The sequence below is a fragment of the Felis catus genome, chromosome A1, assembly GCF_018350175.1.
Source record: "Felis catus isolate Fca126 chromosome A1, F.catus_Fca126_mat1.0, whole genome shotgun sequence".
Classification (NCBI taxonomy): domain Eukaryota; kingdom Metazoa; phylum Chordata; class Mammalia; order Carnivora; family Felidae; genus Felis; species Felis catus.
This window is the reverse complement of record NC_058368.1, coordinates 34462152-34484100: the sequence shown is the minus strand read 5'-3', so window position 1 is coordinate 34484100 and position 21949 is coordinate 34462152. Positions and strand designations below refer to the sequence as shown.

Genomic DNA, 21949 nt, shown 5'->3' with positions numbered 1-21949 from the left:
AAAAAAAAAAAAATGTTAATTGCACAATTTATGTGGAAACTTTTATTGCCACTGTCCATTAGATGCAGGGATGTTGACAGTAGACAAGTATCAATCTGGGGCTTGTTACAGGATGAATACAAACAGAGACTAAATGTAATTTAATCACACCATGAAGATTCTCCACTAAAGCTAAAGAAGATAGATGGCTAAGTATAAATATCTGGAATGGTAGCCAATTGAGATGAATGGAAAACTGTTTTTCTCTAGTAGCAGAAATTAAATTCTATTTTGTGTGTACACATTCTTTTCAAGTAATTTTTTTTTCTCTTCCTCATTCTCTTTGTTTCATGATTTTCAATTTTCTCCCCTGACATAGGTCTCTTTTCTTCTATTTCAAGATGAATTTTCTTTTCAATAGAATTACACAAGAGTAATTAAGTATATTTCATAATTGAAGATGATTTTTTAGTAACCTGTACCAAATCTACATATGTCTTTCTCTAACGGGAGGGTGAGGGAGACATTTACATGCAGTATCCAGATCATCTTCATATTTTAAAAATATTATTTAATCATTCCAAGAACCCAATCCTAAACAATGTTCTATATAATTCAACTAAATATTTGTGTTGTTTGGAAAGTTGAATACTGTACTTTCGTATACCACCACTATGCCTATTTAAACACATATCTGAAGATGTATCTGATGCTTTTTTTTTCTGGCATCAACTGATAATTTGCTTATTTTGTTTATAAGCTGCTATCTACTGAGTGCTCAGTATATCACTATATAGATTATATATACATGGTTCATTGTGATGTTGGTATTATCAACAATTTAGAAATGAATAAATTAAACCTTGGGGAGATGGCCTTACATTTACATACAGGAGAACTTTAAGCAACTCTTTAACTTTGCAGAGTTAGCAATGGCAAAATAAAGACTAGAACTGAGGTCTGCCTAACTTCAAGCCCTGCCTTTTCTACTGTATTATGAAAGAAGTAAAGATTGTTGATCCACAGTGAGATCATTGGAAGGCTACTGAACTGAAGCCTCAAAGTTAATCAGATATAATATTTGAAGTCAATGGAATCGAAAGAGAGTCATGAGTATGCATCATAGAAAGTTCATGCAGTCAAAGTACTTCTAAATATAATATCTCTTTCTATGAAAGTATTTACAATTGGATATACGTGGTATTTAAGAAATATTTGTTGGGAAATCTATCATCTATCTATATCATCTATCTATTTTCTATCTATCAATCATCTAGATATAATTGCCCTAGATGTATATCCTCATATTAATGATATAGTTTAAACAGTGTAGCACAATCTGATCTTCTCTGATAGCCATGATTAACTAATTTGGGTATTTCTCAAACAATTCTAGGAATTCTAGATAAAATCTGAGGTCATACTGTAACATAGTGGTTAAAATACCATCCTCTTGGACTGGACAGTCTATTCAAACTCTCTCATCATTTGCAAGTTATTTGAGCAAGTAACTTTATCTCTCTAAGGCCAGGTTTTCTTATCTGAAAAATGTGTTTTCTAATCATGACTACCTCTTAGGATTTTTGTAAGAATAAAAGTGATCTAATACATGTAAAAAGCATTGTCTTGGACATAAGATACGGTCAACATATGTTAGACATTATAATCAAAACAGGCTTCAAATCCCTAAAATTTCTAGTCATATTCTGTACAGCTTAAGACAGTTTAACCAAAAAGGAGTTGGAATATATTCCAATATATTACTCAGTGTTTCTAATCATCTGAAACAGTCATAATATATGTAATTGAGTCACAAAAGTACATATATAGAAATTAAATGGAAAAGTGGAATGTCTAGATATTCTTTATAGTTAAATCATTCAGCTTGAGTAAGAGTAGATTGTGAAAGTAAGAGAATATGGAAGATGAATGTATCTTTTTTGTGGCAGTGAAAAGCCTGATTATATGTAGGTCTCATAGGGCTAATGTAATTTATGTGCATTTTTCTATATGTCCTCTTCTCTGCCAAGGACATTCTCAGATTCCATGTATTGGTGTAGAAGTTAGACTTCCATATCAGTTAAGCATAGCATTCTTAAGTTATATGACTTATTTATATGATATTCTGAATATCTTCTGCAAAGCTACTAAAATATAGCATTTTAATAGAGTCTCTGTTTGGTTCCTTGTTCATTTTAAAGTCCCTAACAATTCTTTGATATCAGCTTCCTTTCTAAAAAAAAAAAGAAGAAAGAAAGAAAAAAAAAGATTTTTTAAAAGAAAAAATGAATTATTCATAGAATAATTGTTTTTTTACTTTAATTACTTGTAATACTGAAAGTGTATTATAATGTGTAATTATATTTTTCCAACATAATTACTAAGTATAATGACAATGTATAATTCTTTATGAGGCTACATGAAGAAAATTGCATTGCTCATGCATAATATTATAATAGTTAAACTTAGTTATTCCAAAGAATTATTACAATTTGTTGTTTTAAATAGATCATCTGATCATTTCACAGACCAAAAAAATGAAATAAAATGCTCTTCTGTTTAGAGTGAGTGAGATAGCACTTTGAAAAGGAAAAACTTTAGAAAGTCCAAGGTCATTATGTACTTCATGCTCATGGGTTTTATTGACACCATAGTGTGATTTATACCCAGCAAAATTGTGTTTGCTTTGAAAGATAGGATACGAAATGCTTTGCTGAAGTAAAACTTTCCTATACAAATAAACTATGCTAAATAGAAATAAAATAACATATCAAGTTATATTTTTCCAAGACCTAACTACATGTTGATGTTATATAAGGACTTTGAAGAAGCAGTATCTCCTATTTTGGGTCACCGAATCTCCTTCACTAAATGATTGTTCTTGTGATTCAACTATATCAAATTAAGTAGCACCCTCCAGTCCTATCTTACGGGTAGTTAACAAACTAGGAAATCTGAGTCATTCTAATATTGATGAGGTTCGTAATTAAGAAACAGTTATTCTCCCTCCAAAATTCAAAAGACCATTGTATCAGTAGCTCTTTTGAGCTATTCTAAATTCAAATTTTCCATATAACAGTTCCAAAACTAAACAAAAAATTGGGGGGGGGGGGAAGAAATGTTCCAATTATATTTATTCAACAGCAAAACTTTCATATTCATGGTTCAACTATTTCTAAAGATAAATTGTATTAAACTGTTTCGTGTCACTTTTTTCTATGTAATAAAAGTAAAAATTCAAATTTACTTCAGAAAATAACTTTGACTTAGTAAACATCTTAAGAATGTCAATTTTTGGGGGCGCCTGGGTGGCTCAGTCGGTTAAGCATCCGACTTCGGCTCAGGGCATGATCTCGCAGTCCATGGGTTCGAGCCCCGCATCGGGCTCTGTGCTGACAGCTCAGAGCCTGGAGCCTGTTTCAGATTCTGTGTCTCCCTCTCTCTCTGACCCTCCCCTGTTCATGCTCTCTCTCTGTCTCAAAAATAAATAAATGTTAAAAAAATTTTAAAAAAGAATGTCAATTTTTGGGGGTGCCTGGGTGGCTCAGTCGGTTAAGCATCTGACTTCAGCTCAGGTCATGATCTCATAGTTCATGAGTTCCAGCCCTGCGTCAGGCTCTGTGCTATCAGCACAGAGCCTGGAGCCTGCCTTGGATTCTGTGTCTCCCTCTCTCTCTGCCCCTCCCACCACTCATGCTGTTTCTATCTCTCATAAATAAATAAATTTAAAAAATAAAATAAAATAACAGTACACAGAAGTATGTTTGTGTAAATGGCTTGGAAGGAATCTAAATCACATCATGCATGGAAAGCACAGAACACAGAAATAATGTCCAAACATTCATTTTCTTCGGTTTTAGGCAGATGTATACCTAGATTTATCTGAATTGCAAAGCTGAATATGTATGGCTATTAGCATAGTTGTATTTGGAGCCTTTGATTTTGGGTTCAGTCCTTTTTGTTAGCATTTGATGACAAAATGCCTCAATGTGATGGATATTGTTTTGTGAAGAACACAGTAACAGTACAACTGAAATTTCTCTTCAGACTTTGGCTTTTACTTGTGCTTTTGCTTTATTTGAAATAATATACAAACACTGTTGCAAAACTGAAAGAGAAAATCCATGAAGGACTGGTTGGAGATTGTACCATAGAATTCAGTAATGGGCACCGAGTTAATTCAGAAAGTGGTTAAATTTTCATATAAAAAATCAAAAGCTGCCATTAGAGCAAAGTATTTTCATAGGTAAATGAATAAAATAACTGTTCTAAATTTGAGGTGAAATTAACGTCAATTACTGAAAAAAAAATACTGTGATTACATTCATCAGCACTGAAAAAGAAGTAAGAAAACTCTGACACAGTCAATCTTTTTCTGGAAAAAGTAGATACGCAGACAGTTTGTTAAACAAAGAAAATAACATTTCATCGGGTTTATACCTCAAGAATATTTTTTTGTTTTAAAATATGATCATTTGAAAATTTAAAGCTTAATATAACATCACAAAATATTATAATTTGATAATGCTGTGGCTGACATGTATAGATAACTAAACAAGTTAATTTGCATTAAATATATGTCCATAAACTTGAATTACGCAGGTGCACTGGCTACCCTGATGAAAATAATCAAGTAGATACAAAGTCGAGATTTTGTTTGGCCTGTAAAATGTGATTAAGTGTCACATTAGACATTTAAGAAGTGTGCCATGAAAGAACTCCCTGGAAGTATGCCTGGTGACAGATTAGAAGGGATCAAGGTTAATGGAGTAGTTGGAAATGATACTTACATATGATGCAGGATGCAAATGAAAGGTGTTATATAAGAGAAAGATTATGTTAAGAAGTAAATGGGGGAAAAAGGCCTCACACAGGCACCAGAGGCTAAAATTTCTAAGAAGCAGGGAATAGCATATCGAATAATATACCTATAGAATTAAAGGGATCGTTTCCTCTTGGTACACTGAGATGTCGTTAGTGCTTTCCAAAGTAGGAACGTAAAGCTAAGTGTTTGGGAATTAATAGAATTGGTTTTTAAAATCACGTTTCATAAATTGTATTTCAAAAATTCGATTTGCTCTGCACTGAATAAATTTCAGTTTGCCTCTGCTCATACACATTACTTCTGACTCCTCCTTGTATACCTTCTATCACTCCACATGTTATAATGTAGCAGAGGATTTTTCAGTGGGCTATTTGCGATCTAACATATTTGGGGATGCGTTAATAATCGTTTGCCTGAATATCCGTTAAGTTTATAAAGACTTTTTAATTAAAATACAATTGAAAAAATGCGATATATTATTTGAAGCAGAACTATGAATTTCAGGTACTGAGAATTGAGAATATGGCAAAAATTAGGAATAAAATTGTATTTGCAATAAGTACTGCAATAGGTATTTTGAAATTGCTTATCTCTGTTAACTCCACAGTATACGGATTAAAGTTTGAAAGCAAGTGACATTTTAGAACGGTCTTTAATGAATTTTTCATCCAAATGACATTGGTGAGCCTTGAGGAATACCTGACTCTATTATAATTAAAGTTTAGTAAGAGTAAGAAAAGGGACCATTGAAAATGATAAAAGTATGTGTTCCTATGTCTTCAAGATATTTGGCTCTTTTAAGATACTATACTCTGTTGCTAGAGTTTTATTCAATATGATTTTTTACTACCAACAAATTTTTTTTCTGAAAATATAAAACAACATAGACATGAGTAATGGACTTCTAGTTGGTGGAAAAATACACTTTAATCATTTCATATCCCAATTGAATTTCATTATGGACAACTAATCCAGACGTTGACTAATTGAGAGGCAAAAGCCTTTGAAGCAGAATTAAGAAGAAACACCCTCTTGGGGCACCTGGGTGGCTCAGTTGGTTAAATGTCCAACTTTACCTCAGGTCATGATCTCACAGTTCATGAGTTCAAGCCCTGCATCAGGCTCTGTGCTGACAGCTTGGAGCCTGGAGCCTGCTTCAGAATTCTTTCTCCTTCTCTCTCTGCCCCTCCCCCACTCACCTTCTGCCTCTCCCTCAAATAAACATTAAAAAAAGAAAAGAAAAGAAAAAAGAAAAAAAAAAGAAACACTCTCAATCTTTATGGAAATTTTCTTATTATTTTCAAAATATAACTTGGTATACATGTGGAGTACATATACATGCTATTGACATTGATATCCACAAGGGAATATTATTGAATTACAAACAGAGATTCTTAGTGAACAAAATAACAACAAAAAATGGATAGAAAATTGAAGTTTCTTAGAACTGCAAGTTGATTAATCATGGCCTTTTTTAATACAGTTTTTTTTAAATGTTTATTTGTTTTTGAGAGAAAGAGAGAGAAAGAGACAGAGAGACAAAGCACAAGTGGGGGGAGAGGCAGAGAGAGAGGGAGACACAGAATCTGAAGCAGGCTCCAGGCTCTGAGCTGTGAGCACAGAGCCCGATGCCGGGCTCAAACCCATGGACTGGACTGAGAGATCATGACCTGAGCCAAAGTTGAAGGCTCAACCAACTGAGCCACCTAGCTGCCCTGATTAATGGTGGCCTTTTTAAAGTGAGGTTATCCAAGGAATGCACCACTATTTCTGAGTATGACTTGGATGGCTGAGAGATTATTTTTCACTTTAAAACTGGAAGTTAATGATTTAATAAAACTAAAGAAAACAAAACCTTATTGTAGTTCTAGAACATGGAGAAAATGATATGTTCTTTTTCTTTTTGGTTTTAATTACAATTGAATCACTTCATGCTTGCTTTTGAATCTTCCTTTGTTTCTGGGAAGAACTATTTTATACATTACAATAAAGTTTGCAATGGAAAGCTTGTCCTGTACACCCACATGTTTGCAGAGCCCCTGAAACACTAGGGCAGTACCCACTTCCGTGCTTCCTGCTTCTCCTGTTCCTAAAGATCTTCCAAAAATGTCACACTTTAACTCAATTCTTGAGCCAAGCTGATGTAGCAAAGTAAAAGCTGTCACAGTGAGATCAGAAACCCGGACATAATGATTTTGTAGCGAGGGTGGCTCGAGGAAGGATTTACTCCCTGGTGCCCGTGAGTACCAAGTTGGAGCTTCTTTACTCAATATGCTTCCTGTCTCCTGACTGATTCTTGGTCAGGTCTGCTATTCAACCAAAACACTGCCTTCCTACGAAGGCAGCCTGACCAGCTTTACTCTGACTGGTTGAGCATTTGTATACTGCTTTAATTTCTTGATTACCAGACCTGCAGAGTCTGCCTGGATTTCTAGTGTTTCTGATTTTTATTCTATTTCCCCACTGTTAGGATAGCCAAGCACTAAACTTCAGAGCATTTGAGTGAAGACATGTTTTCATTGCCATGTTTCTTCCAAGTCCTTTTCCTCAAAGCCAGGATTAATTTCTAAATAATATTAATGACCTTAGGTACTTTTTACCTAGAAGGTAGACGTACCCATAAAGAATAAAATGAAAACTACATAAACTTTGTGGTCTTCATAATGGTGGTGATGCATTTTTGTGAATCTCACAGAAATGAATGGATTATATATTTCCAGGAAGAGAAGACAAGACCATTATAATACAGTAGCACACGTGTTACTGCATATGGGCCAGTTACAAGAAAAAGAAAAACTTTAATTGCATGTTGCACTGTAAGAGCAGTGTTTATAAACTAAAAACATTATGAAATGATATTCCTAGTTTTCATTTTTTTAGCTCTATATTTAGGAAGAGAATAAAAGAAGTTCCATGATTGTTCATATCTTCTTAATACCTTTAAGAGCCTGTAATTAACATCGTTTTGTTCGGAAAGAAGTCAGGGATTTTACTGTTAGTTTCTGTCTGAGTTTTAAATTAAAATACGCTAAGTATTTCATTAAGTAGAATAATGCTGGAAAAGTAATAAGTGTGAGGGAGCAAACATTTCTTTTGAGAGTTTCTGGACGTTTTATGTCACTGACTGCTAAGGCTCTTTCCTTCACCTGTTCTGTCGGCCCCCCTGCCTCTCCACCATTTACCATAACAGATCTCTCCAGACTGCTGTTACATTGTGGAAATCAGCAACAGTAGAGTAGGTAGGGGAGGAAATGGGAAAACATAGAATAAATAAAGCCTTTGGGGCTACAATTAGGTGAAATGTATTGGGAAACAAGTTTTTAAGAAAGAGATATGAAAGAAAAAGGTGTGGCTGTGAAGTGCATTAGGCAGTTTTACTCTGAACCATATGTCCCCTCCACACTCTATGCTGTTAAAATAGTGCAAGGGAATTTTAACATTTCTCATATTGTTGAATTATGTTTTGACAAAACACCACTCTGAGGTTGGATTATATGAATTACAGCTTTAAAATGTTTAAATGGTCCTTAGGTACGCAAAGGTTATATTAACGTGCACATGTATTTCTTCTGTCTCTCAAAATCTCATTTAATGGCATTAAGTGAATTTCTAAAATGTTATTAATCTATAGGGATGACGTGAATGGAAGAGGAGAAACAGACAACAGAGCATACTGCGGGACAAAAAGATTCTGGGAACCAATTTATGGAGGATTATGGTGAGTTGGTTTTTGTTACATTCTCTATTAATTATTAATGTATTTCTTAATACCCAGCTGTGTCCAAAGAAAATTTTCAGAGTGAGTAAAGTGAGGTAATTTATGTTTTAAAATTAGACAGAAGGCGCCCGGGTGGCTCAGTCGGTTAAGCGTCCGACTTCGGCCCAGGTCGTGATCTCATGGTTCGTAAGTTCGAGCCCCACATCAGGCTCTGTGCTGAAAGCTTGGAGCCTGGAGCCTGCTTCAGATTCTGTGTCTCCTTCTCTCTCTGCCCCTCCCCAGCTCATGCTCGCACTCTGTCTCTGTCACAAATAAATAAACTTAAAAAAAAGTAAAAAATAAATAAAATTAGACAGTAATGGTTTAATGGTGAGCTCCAAGTGATGTAAATTTTAAAAAATCAGCATAAAAAATTTGAAAAATTAGTATGTAGAGTTTCGTACACTAAGTATACAAAAATATGTTTTTCAGAATTCCAGCATTGCTAAGGTCAAGACTTGTTTAGAGAAACAAAAAAATGAAAATTTAAAAATAATAGAAAATATAAAGAAAGAAAAAATATTTTCCAGATAGGGAGAACTTTTTTTTCTTTACTACAGTATGTATTATAGCAAATTCTCTAATAATTTTTTAACCCACTAATATAATTTATTTCCTTAACACTTGCTTTACCTTATGGATGTGGAAATTCTTTACCTTTTTACTATGAAGAACATAAATCACGACTAGTTTTGTTTATTTTATATATTTCTGCAGGTAGCACTGTCATATTTTATTATTCTCGGTCATTTCATGTTACCATATGGGAAAAAATTCATAACAATTAGAGACATCAGTAGATTTTAAATTGCTTAACAATATTTTAATTTTGAGGGGGGCACCTGGGTGGCTCAGCGGGTGAGTGTCCAATGACTTCGGCTCAGCTCATGAGCCGTTCAACTTGTTTGTGAGTTTGAGCCCCACATTGGATCTCCGCTGTCAGTGCAAGCCCACTTCAGATCCTCTGTCCCCCTCTCTCTCTGCTCCTCACCTGCTAACGCTCTCTCTCTGTCAAAAATGAACAAAAACATTTAGTAATATTTTTTTTTTACAAGGCAGAGCGTAAGTACGACTAGATCGAACAACTAGATACAAAAGGCTTTAATTCTTATTAAAGGCTCCTACCAAATCACCCAGGAGCTTTAAGCAAAACCTTAAAATGCTGGTGGGCTCTTGAGAGAAAGTAGGTAGCTATCTTGTAAAAGATTATTTACTACAATGGTAATTTCATTTTAAAGGAATTATTGCTTACTTGTTTAAAGAAAATTTAATTCCTACACTGTTCAGTGATGAAGAGAACTAGAAAAAAAGAATGTTTAAAATCATCTAAGCTCTAACTGTCTAGAAGTAAGCACTATCGAAAAGGAAAACTAGCTTCTAACAACTTCTATGTATTCATTCACACAAAGCACACTTTAGACCATACTTAAAGCGCTATCCTAAGAAGTAATTTTACTTTAACAAGAAAAAGTAAATGAGACTTACTTGTTATTTTGTTATTTTTTTCAAAATGATATTCATTCCTAAATTATACTTCTAAGTTTAAGAAGTATTATTTTAGGGGCGCCTGGGTGGCGCAGTCGGTTAAGTGTCCGACTTCAGCCAGGTCACGATCTCGCGGTCTGTGAGTTTGAGCCCCGCGTCGGGCTCTGGGCTGATGGCTCAGAGCCTGGAGCTTGTTTCCGATTCTGTGTCTCCCTCTCTCTCTGCCCCTCCCCTGTTCACGCTCTGTCTCTCTCTGTCCCAAAAATAAAATAAATGTTGAAAAAAAAAATTAAGAAAAAAAAAATAAAGTATTATTTTAAAAAGAAACCACAAAGAATTTGGAATACTATACTGTTAACCTTTTTTTTTTTATATAGTTTATTTATTTATTTTGAGAGAGACAGAGCGTGGGTGGGGGAGGGGCAGAGAGAGAGGAGAAGTAGAAATCCAAGCAGGCTATGCAGAGCCCTAAGCAGGGCTTAAACCCATGAAACCACAAGATCATGACCTGAGCCAAAATCAAGAGTCAGACCCTTCACCGACTGAGCAACCCAGGCTCCCCAACGTTTCAACCTTTTAAGAATACCAGTAGGGTGTGTATTTACCTCTATTTTCTTTTTCCCTACATCTTCTATATTCAGTAAGTTTATTTTTGCTTTTATAGCTTTCAGTTTCCTTTTGTGATTTCCTCTGGCCTCTCCACCAAATCTTTAAACTGTTTTCAGGATTATTTATTCTATTCTGTAAATCCCTTGGCTAATGTGTTTCCAGTCCTGATTATTTATTCTACGGAATGAAATAAACATTTCTGTAATGTACAGATATTTTTATTTGTATTTACTCTTCTTTCCTGAGGTTAGCCTCCCTTTAAGTGTCCTTTATTTCTATCTAATCCTTGAAGCCACGTATCTCTTTTTTTGTGCTTTTTAAAAAGCAAGACTGTGTTGGTTGTAATTTACTTGGTAGTGTGGAGGATTATTTATCTGAGACCTAGGATAGAGGCTTGACCAGTAAGCTGAAGGCCTCAGCCTCTCTAAATTCCGTCTGTTGTCTCTGTATATCCCTGGGTGTGAATGTATCTATATACGCCTGTTGTAGCTGTCGCCTTAGTTTTCCAAACAACCTCTGTCCCTCCTTGGTCATTGACCTTCCAGTTAGGATCTGAAAGTCACCGTATTCCTTTCCTTCTACCCACTTGGCTGTGTCCCAGAGCACAGAGGCTGTATCACAGAATGAGGGCAATTTACCTGAGATCTGGAGAAATACTTGCAGCCCTTAGAAAGTCTCCCTCGCTTGGTACAGGCCTCACAGATTTAGAAGATATGTTTATAATTTTGATGATAGCTATTTGCAATTAAAATTAATTTTTCACTAATTTTTAATTTTTTTAAGAATGACAGTGGATTTGGGGCGCCTGGGTGGCTCAGTCGGTTAAGGGTCCGACTTCGGCTCAGGTCATGATCTCAAGGTTTGGGGGCTCTGTGCTGACAGCTTAGAGCCTGGAGCTTACTTCAGATTCTGTGTCTCCCTCTCTCTGCCTAGTCCCCACTTACAATCTGTGTCTCTCTCTCTCTGTCAAAAATAAATAAACATTAAAAAAATTAAAAAAAAAGAATGACAGTGGATTTAAAATGCCTGTCCTAGAAGATTCCCCAGCAATTAAATTAATTCAGAAAGCTATAGACTTTTAAAATCAGGCATGTAGAAATCACACACTATTAAAACAATCCTCTCTATGAAGAGAATTAACAGGGATATTAATAGTCAGTGCATAATGCAAAAATCTTATTGCTCTTAATATTCTTTTAGCTGACCTAGAATAATTTCCTTCTGTTATTAGGTAAATAGTAATTGAACATCTCTACTGACCACACACTAAACCAGCTACTGTGTAAGTCATAAAAAGGAATGAGGCAGAAGCCCTGAACTCTAGGGGCTTAAAATATCATTGTAGTGAAATTACTGGTATGCATATGTCTATAGCTAGAAAATGTTATGGTTTGGGCTTAAGAAGAAGGAAAGAATTTTTATCACAAATGGTTTTAATTATGGCATTAGCTTAAGGAAAAGAGAAAATTTATATTGACAAATGGTGTCGAGTAAATCAGGATAGAATGGTAACTTCAGAAAACTGTAAAGGCGTAACAACAAGATATTTATATGTTACTAGGAATGTGGCCAGTGTACTAAGACCCAGTACCCATTGGGAAGGTGTTGTGTATGAAATTAGACAAAAAGGACCACAGTGACACATAATGACAGGGTGTATGGAGATATGGTGGGATCTCCAAAACAATGACATTGCAAACTAAGTAAAATTAAGAACACTTTCTGGTGACTAGAAGAAATAGACATGCATCACAGTTTACGCAATCAAAAAAAACCCCACAAATACCATATTACTTCACTCATATGTGAAATCTAAAATGCAAATGAATGAAGAAACAGAAAAGAATCAGAGCCATAAATACAGAGAACAAATTGATGGTTGCCAGAGAAGAAGGGGCTGGAGGGGTGGGGAAAATGGGTGAAGGGGAGTGGGAGACACAGGTTTCCAGTTATGCAATGAATATGCCACGAAAATAAAGGCACAGTGTAGGGAATATAGTCAGCGATACTGCACTGGCGTTGTATGGTGACAAACAGTAGGTACACTTGTGGTGAGCACAGCAGAACATATGGAAAAGTTGAATCACTATGTTGTACACCCATGGCTAATGTAATATTGTGGTCAACTGTACTCAAATAAAAAAAATTAAAACAAAACAAAATGTGTGTAACCCATGTAAAACCAGAAAGAAAGAAAGAGAAAGAAAGTAAAACAGAAACCTCTCAAAAAATAAAAAAAGGAAATAAATACAAGAAAGGAATTTGATTTGTCGACTACTGCAACATTTTCTAAAACTCTCCCTCCCACTCCCTCAGAGATTCATAAAACACACACCCTTCTTAGTCTCTCCTGAAGTCCCAGATCTTCCTGCAGATTTCCAAGACCTGTGGGTTTTATCTCCCACTCTTTATTCCTTGCCCTCACATAACTATTTTTTTCTGCTGTGGGTGGCTCTCTGCAATGAAAACGGAAGTCTTTCCAGGAATCGTGGTACGTGGTTTAGTTCATTACCTTTTTCAACAAAGTCAACTTCAGGACAGATTCCAACATTAAAAACCTCTTAGCAGCTGAGAGAAAAAAGTATTTTGGCGCTATTGGTCCTGTTGCTTAAGTAAGCAGTATTTCTTTTCTTTTCTTTTTTTTTAAATTTTTTTTCAGTGTTTATTTTTGAGAGAGAGACAGGGCAGGGTGCAAGCAGAAAGGAGGGAAGGGGCAGAGAGGGAGGTAGACTCAAAATCTGAAGCAGGCTCCAGTCTCTGAGCTGTCAGCACAGAGCCCTATGCGGGGCTCAAACTCACGAACGGTGAGGTCATGATCATGACCTGAGCAGAAGTCCGATGCAGAAGTTGGACACTTAACTGACGGAGCCACCCAGGCACCCCAAGTAAACAGTATTTCTGAAACTGGTTTCATGAAACCTAAATTTTGAGTGACACTTTTTTATTCTGACCAAAATTTTAATATGTGCACATTCTGAATTATTTGATTATCTGATAACCAAATATTGCTCTGTAGTTTGATCTAATATTTGCATTTGTGTTGATTGTTCGTGATTAATTTTCATACCGTAATGAGAAAAGAAGGAAAGTGAGCTTAAAGTATACATGCCACTTTCTTGCCACACAGAAGTTAAATGATGCCTCAACAGGGCCCTCAAATTATTCGAGACTGAGAAATATTAGTGGAGCTAGGTTTCACTACTCACGAGTGCTTTTAGAAGTTAACAATGATTAGACGTTGATTTTAATTTTGAATATTATAGATAACTAGGGCTAGCGTCACTTGTGTATTTTCCTGTAAAGTGGGAACATAAAGAGAAGAATTAAGACAGTGTATGTGTGGATGCACGTATAACTACAAATATCTATGTGTATTAACATTGCTTAAACTTTCATTCAACCTGTTATAACAAGTCTTCCGATAATTTGAACTCTCACCTTTTCTGTGCTCCTCCTTCCCCATTCTTATTTAAGTGATCTTTTTGTTTTACTTAAGATTGGTCTACTTACTATTCAGAAGCCTTTGCTCTACTTTTTCCTTCCTCTTACCAATGTTTTCTATTTGCCTAAGGCAAAATTCCCCACTCCTCTCCACCAAAACAAAACAAAACAAGTAAAAATTGCAATTATATCTGACTCCAATACAGATAACACTTTATTAAAATTTTCTCTTCTTCCTTCATTAGCATTCAGTCTCTTTGGAAGCTTCCCTCTCCCCTCCCCCCGCCCCCATGGAAGCTTTATTTTGCTTTTTTTCCCCCCCTACGGAAGCTTTTGAATGGCATCTGATTTGGATCACAATCACAAATATATAAGACAGTAGAGCCTGGCTTCTTAGCTTATCAAGTATTTATCCTAAAGTTCACTCACTTTAATTGATCTCACTCAAACAAGAGACTACTGACTCAGAACTGTATGCATAGTTAAGTTTATTGATTTAACAAGATTTGTTGTCTGGTTTGTTGCACCTGACAGCAGATTAGAAGAAGCATCCCTGATAGTTTAACACATTGAGCTATGACAAAGAAGTAGGAGATAAGAGAGGTGAATCAACAATTAGAAATCAGTCTGCACACTGCAAATACTCTTTAATATCTTACAAGCACTGTATAGACCCTAACACCAAAATTAATGATTGATGTTAATAATGATAATCAAGAGTTATGTAAGGTATTTACATTCTCGATATCTTATCTGCAAGTACGTAAAAGACATCATAAAAAACAGAATTTTAAAATCATGTACACTTTGCGGGTAGATCATAATATAGCTCTGAGCAGCAATTTCTTCTTTATCATTTCTGATGTCTTACTCTTTCTTGAACACTTCACAAGTCAGTTTATTCCATTGTTGGACAGGTCCACATTAAGAAAATAATTCTTCCTACTATATTGAACCTTGCCTGTCCCTAACAAAATAATTTATCTTAGTTCTTTTTTTGAAAAAAACTGTGAAGATATGTGCTTACTTTTCTAAATAACAGCATTTTACAACCTTTAAAAGAGTTAAATCTGCTTTAAGAAATATATTTCTTTAATAGAATTCTGTAGTTTCCAAAATAATTATCCCATGTGCTTTCAATTGTTCCTATTACATAATTTCCAGATTCACTTATCATCCTAGTTACCTTCTCCTGCATAAATTCTAGTGTGTTAGGATTCTTTTCTAAAATGTGACTCAAAATGATCTCAGTATTCCAGATCTGGTTTGAAATGGCAGATAAGTACCCCTTTGTCAGATTAATGCATCATATAAATGTAAGCCTTATCTGGACTCACTTGGTTCTTCTCACGTAATTTTATACAATAGCATCTTTTTACTTTTCAATACAATTATGTTTTATATATTTATATCTTTAATAAGATCAGCTTTCATTACAGAAACTATGTTTTACTAATTTTTGAAGAACTTGTCATATAGTAGGCACTTGGAAATGTTGTTTGGGGAATGTGTGACTAAATAAACCTTCTAAGAATATGTTCTCTTATTTTACTAGTTTGATTCTATTGTTTTTTTTTTTTTTTTATCTTGTCCATGACATTTTTAATGTAGTTTCAAATGTTTTGGACTTAATTATGTTATCATAGATCCTGATGATGTGAACTTTATTTTTAACCAAAATATAAGTCTACATTTATTCTTAATTAAAACTTGTGAGATTTCAAAACTATTGAGATTATCTGAAACCTTGATTTTTGCCATCAATTTTACAAAGAGGCCTTATCAGCTAGTATCTTTAGTAGAATACAATACTGTATTAATTTATCAAACCAAAGTTGAATATAACTGTTTCCCACATGTATGAGTTGTCTTCCTAACTAGATTGAAGAACCATAAACATTGGGAATGAGTTCTCCCTCACATATATCTTAATCACTCCACAAACATTTGCCACACAAGTTGAATTAAATTCAGTTGTATGATTTGCATATTGTGTGTTTTTTTCAAGAAAGATTAATTACTTTCCATATATCATAATCTAAGAGTAAATAATTTATTCTTTCAAATAAGATGGAGTATTTCAAGTAAAAAGGGATATAAAGTATACTTATTTATCCACTAATAGTTTTAACTGTGGAGTTAAGATTATATTTACTGAATTAGTCTATGAAGTTTCTATTCAGCTTCCTCTCTCAGAGTCTGAAAAAGAAAAAAAAAACCTAAAAATTGTGAGCAATTATTACTACATATTTCCTGTTAAATCAGTGTGGATCTGATAGACATTTCGGTCTAATTTTGAAAATATGATGTGGGAAAATGAATATATTTCTATTAACTGGTGAGTAAAATTCTGTATTCCGTTTTAATAAACATTTCTTACCATGTGAAAGATCGCTCTACACTCAGCTTGATCCTACAATGATAAGGTGTAAATTGGCTATGCTTCTATTAATGCCTTCCTTCTTAACCGAATCTACATACTTATCTCTGGTGGAATGTTATTAATGCAATGCTTTGAGATTACTAACTAACGTCTTAATACCTAATGCTTAATGAAACTTTACTTTGAGAGACTGTTGTAAATGTTGGTTCAGGCTTCAGACATAGAGAAAATAGACTTCAAATTGTCTTTTAAAATACTCCACAGAAAAGTGTTCCCTGAAATCAGAAGACATGAAAGGTTTCCTGGGAGACTTAAATAGGCTCCATACTGATTTGTCCAGGTTGTCTGTTATCCAATGACCTCTCCTTAATTGGGGGAGGAGCCAAGAACAAAGGGTGAAGGGAGAGAACAGCTGGACCAGATAAGAGAGAACTGGAAAAGACAAAGCCATTGAAAACAGAATTGGAAACCCTTGAACCAGACCTTATCTATTTTCAGGCTAATCTTCATATTCTGTAGAAGGCCTTTCTGTGTCTAACCTAGAAAAAAAACACAAAATTTACACCTCCATGCTCAATCTTTTTTCTTCTATACACTGTTAGAGAATAGCAGTCATAACAGCTTTTATTCTCTGATCCATCCACAGCCTCCCTTCAGTGTTTTTGATGTTGTGATCTTACAGAGTATCATTATTCTGACAAAGAAATGGCCACCCATCCACACAAGCATGAATTACCTGCCATCTGCCAGTGTTCTAAGATACTAGATACCTATATCTGCATTTATAATTTGACTTTTCAAAAATAACCCATTTGGAAATCAAGGTTCATTTGATTAAACAAATGAAAAATATAAACATCAAAATACATATGACAGTGATTATGTGACGTCCTTAATGTCTAAAACTGGTATTGAAAACTTTTTATCCACCTTGACCAAATGCAACTAATAATCACTTGACTTAACTATGGGCCTCAATCTGTATTAACTGTTATTTTGAAATTCTCTATTCTATCATTTAGATTTTCCCCAACATTTCATAAGCAAAAGATGAAAAGCTTTTGTTGTAAAAATCATGATTTTCCTGTAGTTTTTGGCTACATTTTGAAAAAAAAATCATGAAATTTGAGATATGTCAATGTTAATATTTCCTACTTGGTGAGATGTTTTTTTTTATATCGCTAGTGTTTTCTTTCTACCTCAAAAAAATATATATTGAACACCTACAACACATTGAACATTGCGCTTGACTGTGGAGAGGATTAGAAAGATGAGTAGGATCCAGTTTCTCTCCTCACAGATCTTAAAATATAGTACAAGGAGCGTTAACAAGTGCCAAACTGACAAAGACACAATTCAGGTTATAAATTTTAGAAGGCATATAACATTTTCTATGGGCTTTTCATATTGAAACAGAAAATGCTTCTAATGGAATATATACCTAAGCCAAGTGTTAGAGTTCAGGTATAATTTCAATTAGTAGAGATTGGGAATAAAAAGAGAACACCAATTATAATCCCCTTTTACCAGAAATCGTGGTTACATGTAATGAACAATTATAAAATGAGACTAGGAAGGTTGGATTGTAATCACATTATAGTATTTAAATTCCAGGTGGAGGAGTTTGCAGTTAATTCTGTAGGATGTGTGCAAATGTAATAAAGAACATTTCTAAGGAAAATCCCCATAATACAGGGACCTGTTGTCACACAGAAAAAGCCATGTAAGGATTCCACTTCAGGTTGAGGAGTGTCAGGGTATTATGATTATGATTGTGGATTATATGTGGGATGACGTAGGTGGTTTGATAATAAAGATGGAAAGTTTGGTATGCTAGTTAGAAAATAGAGGAAATGAAATACAAAGAAAGTTTACTAAGCCATATAAAATGGCAGCAGAGAGGTAGGGGTGACTGGGTGGCTCAGTCAGTTAAGTATCTGACTCTTGATTTTGGCTCAGGTCATGATCTCATGGTGAGATTGAGCCCTGCCTCAGTGATTTTCTGTCTCCCTCTCTCTCTGCCCTGTCCCTGCACAAGTGCAGGCTCTTCTCTCTCTCAAAAAATAAAAAATTAAAATTAAAAAAAAAACGCATCAGAGAGGCAATTTGGCTAAAGCATCTTAAAGTTACTGTGCAAATTAGAGATTTAAAAAAGAACCCAGAGGTTAATAATATGTAGAACTAATAAGTAACAGCACAAAAGTTGTCTTCAGTACAACTGAAAGGTAGAGAAGAAAGTCCTGAGGAAGATGGGGATAATTGATTCCCCTCTTGCTACCTTCTACCCCCCAACCTTTTTGTGTTAGGAATTCAGGGGAGCAAGGGAGAGAGAGAGACAGTGCACACTAAAACCGCAGTGTCAAAGTTGCCAAAAAAAACAGCAAGCCCAAAGTGAAATTCATCACTTACTGTGATGGTATAAGCAAGAGGCTAAACCAAAGAAAAGGCCATTTTCCCCCATGGAGATGCTCACAGATGGAGGGGCAGGTAGAAATTCACACAAGTGGGAGCCCTCTCACTGTTGAGGGAACCTAGAACACGAAACTCTGGCAGTTCTATGACTCCTGAGGTGGGAGCAGATAGGAGAAGTAGGAGTGGTAAATTGCTAGGTACTGAGTCAGAATGTGGGAATGGGGAAAAGTGTCCTCAAGTTTTGCCCCTCCACCCCTCTGATAGAGAGGCCTCAGCAGAGGAGTCTGAAGAGGGCCTCTGCGAAGCCCTCAGACAAAATGACCTAGATATGAAGGTGCTAGGGCTGAAACTGTAAATAGGGGAAGACCATGACCAGTCAGAAGGCCTGAGTCCTTGACCGCAATGCCTTCAGAGACTGCAGTGCAGTGACTGTGCACCACGTGGGGTGTGGGAGGGCAGGTTTCCTAGGGAAGGCCTGTCAGGCAAAGCATCTGGTGGGGCCTGACAAATCACATAGAAGTTGTTTTTCTTTTTTAAAATTATTATTATTATTATTATTATTATTATTATTATTATTATTTTAGTATAGTCAACACACAATGTTACATTAGTTTCAAGTGTAGAGCGTCGTGATTCAACATCTCTATACCTTAATGCTCAGGACAAGTGGAGTTACCATCTGTCACCATAGAGTACTATACAGGTAAGTTTTTAACCAGGAGATGGACTTCTCGCTACGTCACGCAATGAGAGAAAATACTTTGACCAAGTTACCCAAAGTTAAGGCACTTGCATGGACTTTAACTTTTCACTTAAAGACCTGCTGTCTACTCTTCTAATGAACCAGTCCAGTTACTCAATGGCTTGTTTTCTTCTTTAAAGGAACACACACACACACACACACACACACACACACACACATACACCACCGCCACCACCAACAACAACATGCACCACCTCACATTCTTCTTGCTCTTTTCCTTCCTCCCAGTTTTCAAAGTACATTGGAAAGAACCTTAATTAGACCATTTATGAGGGAAACATAAGCCTATTTTTAAGATATTATTTAGTCAAGATTCTCTTCTTGGTTAATGTTTTCTTAAGGAAATATAAGGACCCTACTTAGTTTGCCAGATTCCCTTTTAAAACTGATAGCGTCGCCACCACCAAGTTTTTGTATTAGAATAGCAGAGAAGAGGCTTTACCTTCCTGAATGAAAATTTGTTGATATATTTTTGAATAGGTTGAGATACAGAGATGGTTGAAGCACATAGCAATTCAAAGGCTATGTCAATGGTATAAAGGTATGTAAAGAGGATTTGAAGTTGGATTGCTTCAGTTGAAAGGAAAAAGACAAGACATATAAGAAGATTACATCTAAGATACCTACAATAGTATTACATACCAGCTGAATGTGGAGGGGTGAAGAAAAAAAGATGCTTATACAAGGGAGAGAAATGTTGCCCCAAATAACTAGGAAAAATTACACCACCGACAGGAAGAGAAACAAAGGGAGGTGTTGATTTGGGAAAGAGACATTTTTAAATTGTGATATTTGCAAAATATCAATGTGATATCCAGTATGTTGCTAGAAATTTTGGAAATTTCGGCTGATAATAAAGTCGGTCCTATAGAAATCATTTATATAAACATCATAATTGAAGCTATGAAGCTAGTGCAAATTGGAGAGACATATTTTTTTAAATGGAATTTGTAGATCAAATGACCCAAAGGAGTTAAAAATCTCCATTACCCCAAAATTAATCTTTAGATTTTATGCAATTCCTATCAAAGTTTAACAAAGACAATGACAAGTTTATTATAAATTGTATATGGTAAGACAAAAAATATAACACGATTTTGATAAAGAGGAATGAATCCCAATGTTCAGGCTTACTGTATATCTAAAATAACAGACTGTATTGTTTTAGTGGAGGAGTAGGACATAGACCTAGAGATATGTTAGAGAAATGTAATTAAAACCACAATGAGATAGGGGCTCCTGGGTGGCTCAGTTGGTTAAGCATCTGACTTCAGCTTAAGTCATGATCTCGTAGTTTGTGAGTTCAAGCTCTGAGTTGGGCTCTGTGCTGACAGCTCAGAGCCTGGAGGCTGCTCCGGATTCTATCTCCCTTTCTCTCTTACCCTCCCCTACTCACACTCTGTCTCTGTCTCTCTCAAAAAAAAAAAAAAAAAAAAAAAAAAAACATAAAAAAAACCCCACACTGAGATAGCACTATGTACCTATCAGTAAGGCTAAACTCAAATGAAAAAACTGTGTTAGCACCAAATGCTGTTGAACATGTTGAGAAACTGGATTATGCAAAGTCTGCTGGCAAGAACATAAAATGACATGCCTGCTCTGGAAAATAATTTAGCAGTTTTTTTTTTACAAAACCAAGTATCTAATTACCATACAATCCAGCAATCACACTCTTGGTCATTTATCCCAGGTAATCAAAGTTTATATAAAAAAATATGTGTATCAGTTTTTGGAGTAATTTTATTCACAGTGGCCCAAAACTAGAAAAAAACAAAATGTCTTTCAATGAGTGAATGGTAAATCAAAGAGTGCTACATTTGTACCATGGAATATTAATCAGCAATCAAAAGGGATGAACAGTTGATATATACAACAATGTGGATGGATGTCAGGGGAGTTATACTGAATTGAAAAAAAGAGTCTATCTCAAATAGTTATGTACTTTGTGATATCTTTTATATGACATTCTTGAAATGACAAAGTTATAGAGACAGAGAGCAGATTAATGCTTAGTAAGGGTTCCAAGACAGGGACAGGGAGATATGTAGCTGTGACTTTAAAAGGGTCCCATGAGGAATCATGATGAAAGTGTTTTGTATCTTGATGGTGACAATGATCATATGAATCTTCACATGTGACAAAATTTCGTAAGATTGTACATATACAAACACACATACATACACAGTTACATTAAATGATACAGGAGAAGGGGCCCCTGAGTGGCTCAGTTAGTTAAGAGTTTAACTCTTGATTTCAGCTCAGATCATGATTTTGTGGTTTGTGGGATCGAGCCCC

The 21949-nt window shown here is 35.2% G+C and overlaps 1 long non-coding RNA gene across 1 annotated transcript in view; it reads left to right on the top strand.

Moving 5' to 3' along the window:
- LOC123384353 overlaps window positions 1-21949 on the top strand; it is a 936858-nt gene that overhangs the window by 883030 nt on the left and 31879 nt on the right. The window contains exon 8 of the long non-coding RNA XR_006595332.1: window positions 8436-8522. This is a non-coding gene — a long non-coding RNA (uncharacterized LOC123384353). The remainder of the gene's footprint in view (window positions 1-8435; window positions 8523-21949) is intronic.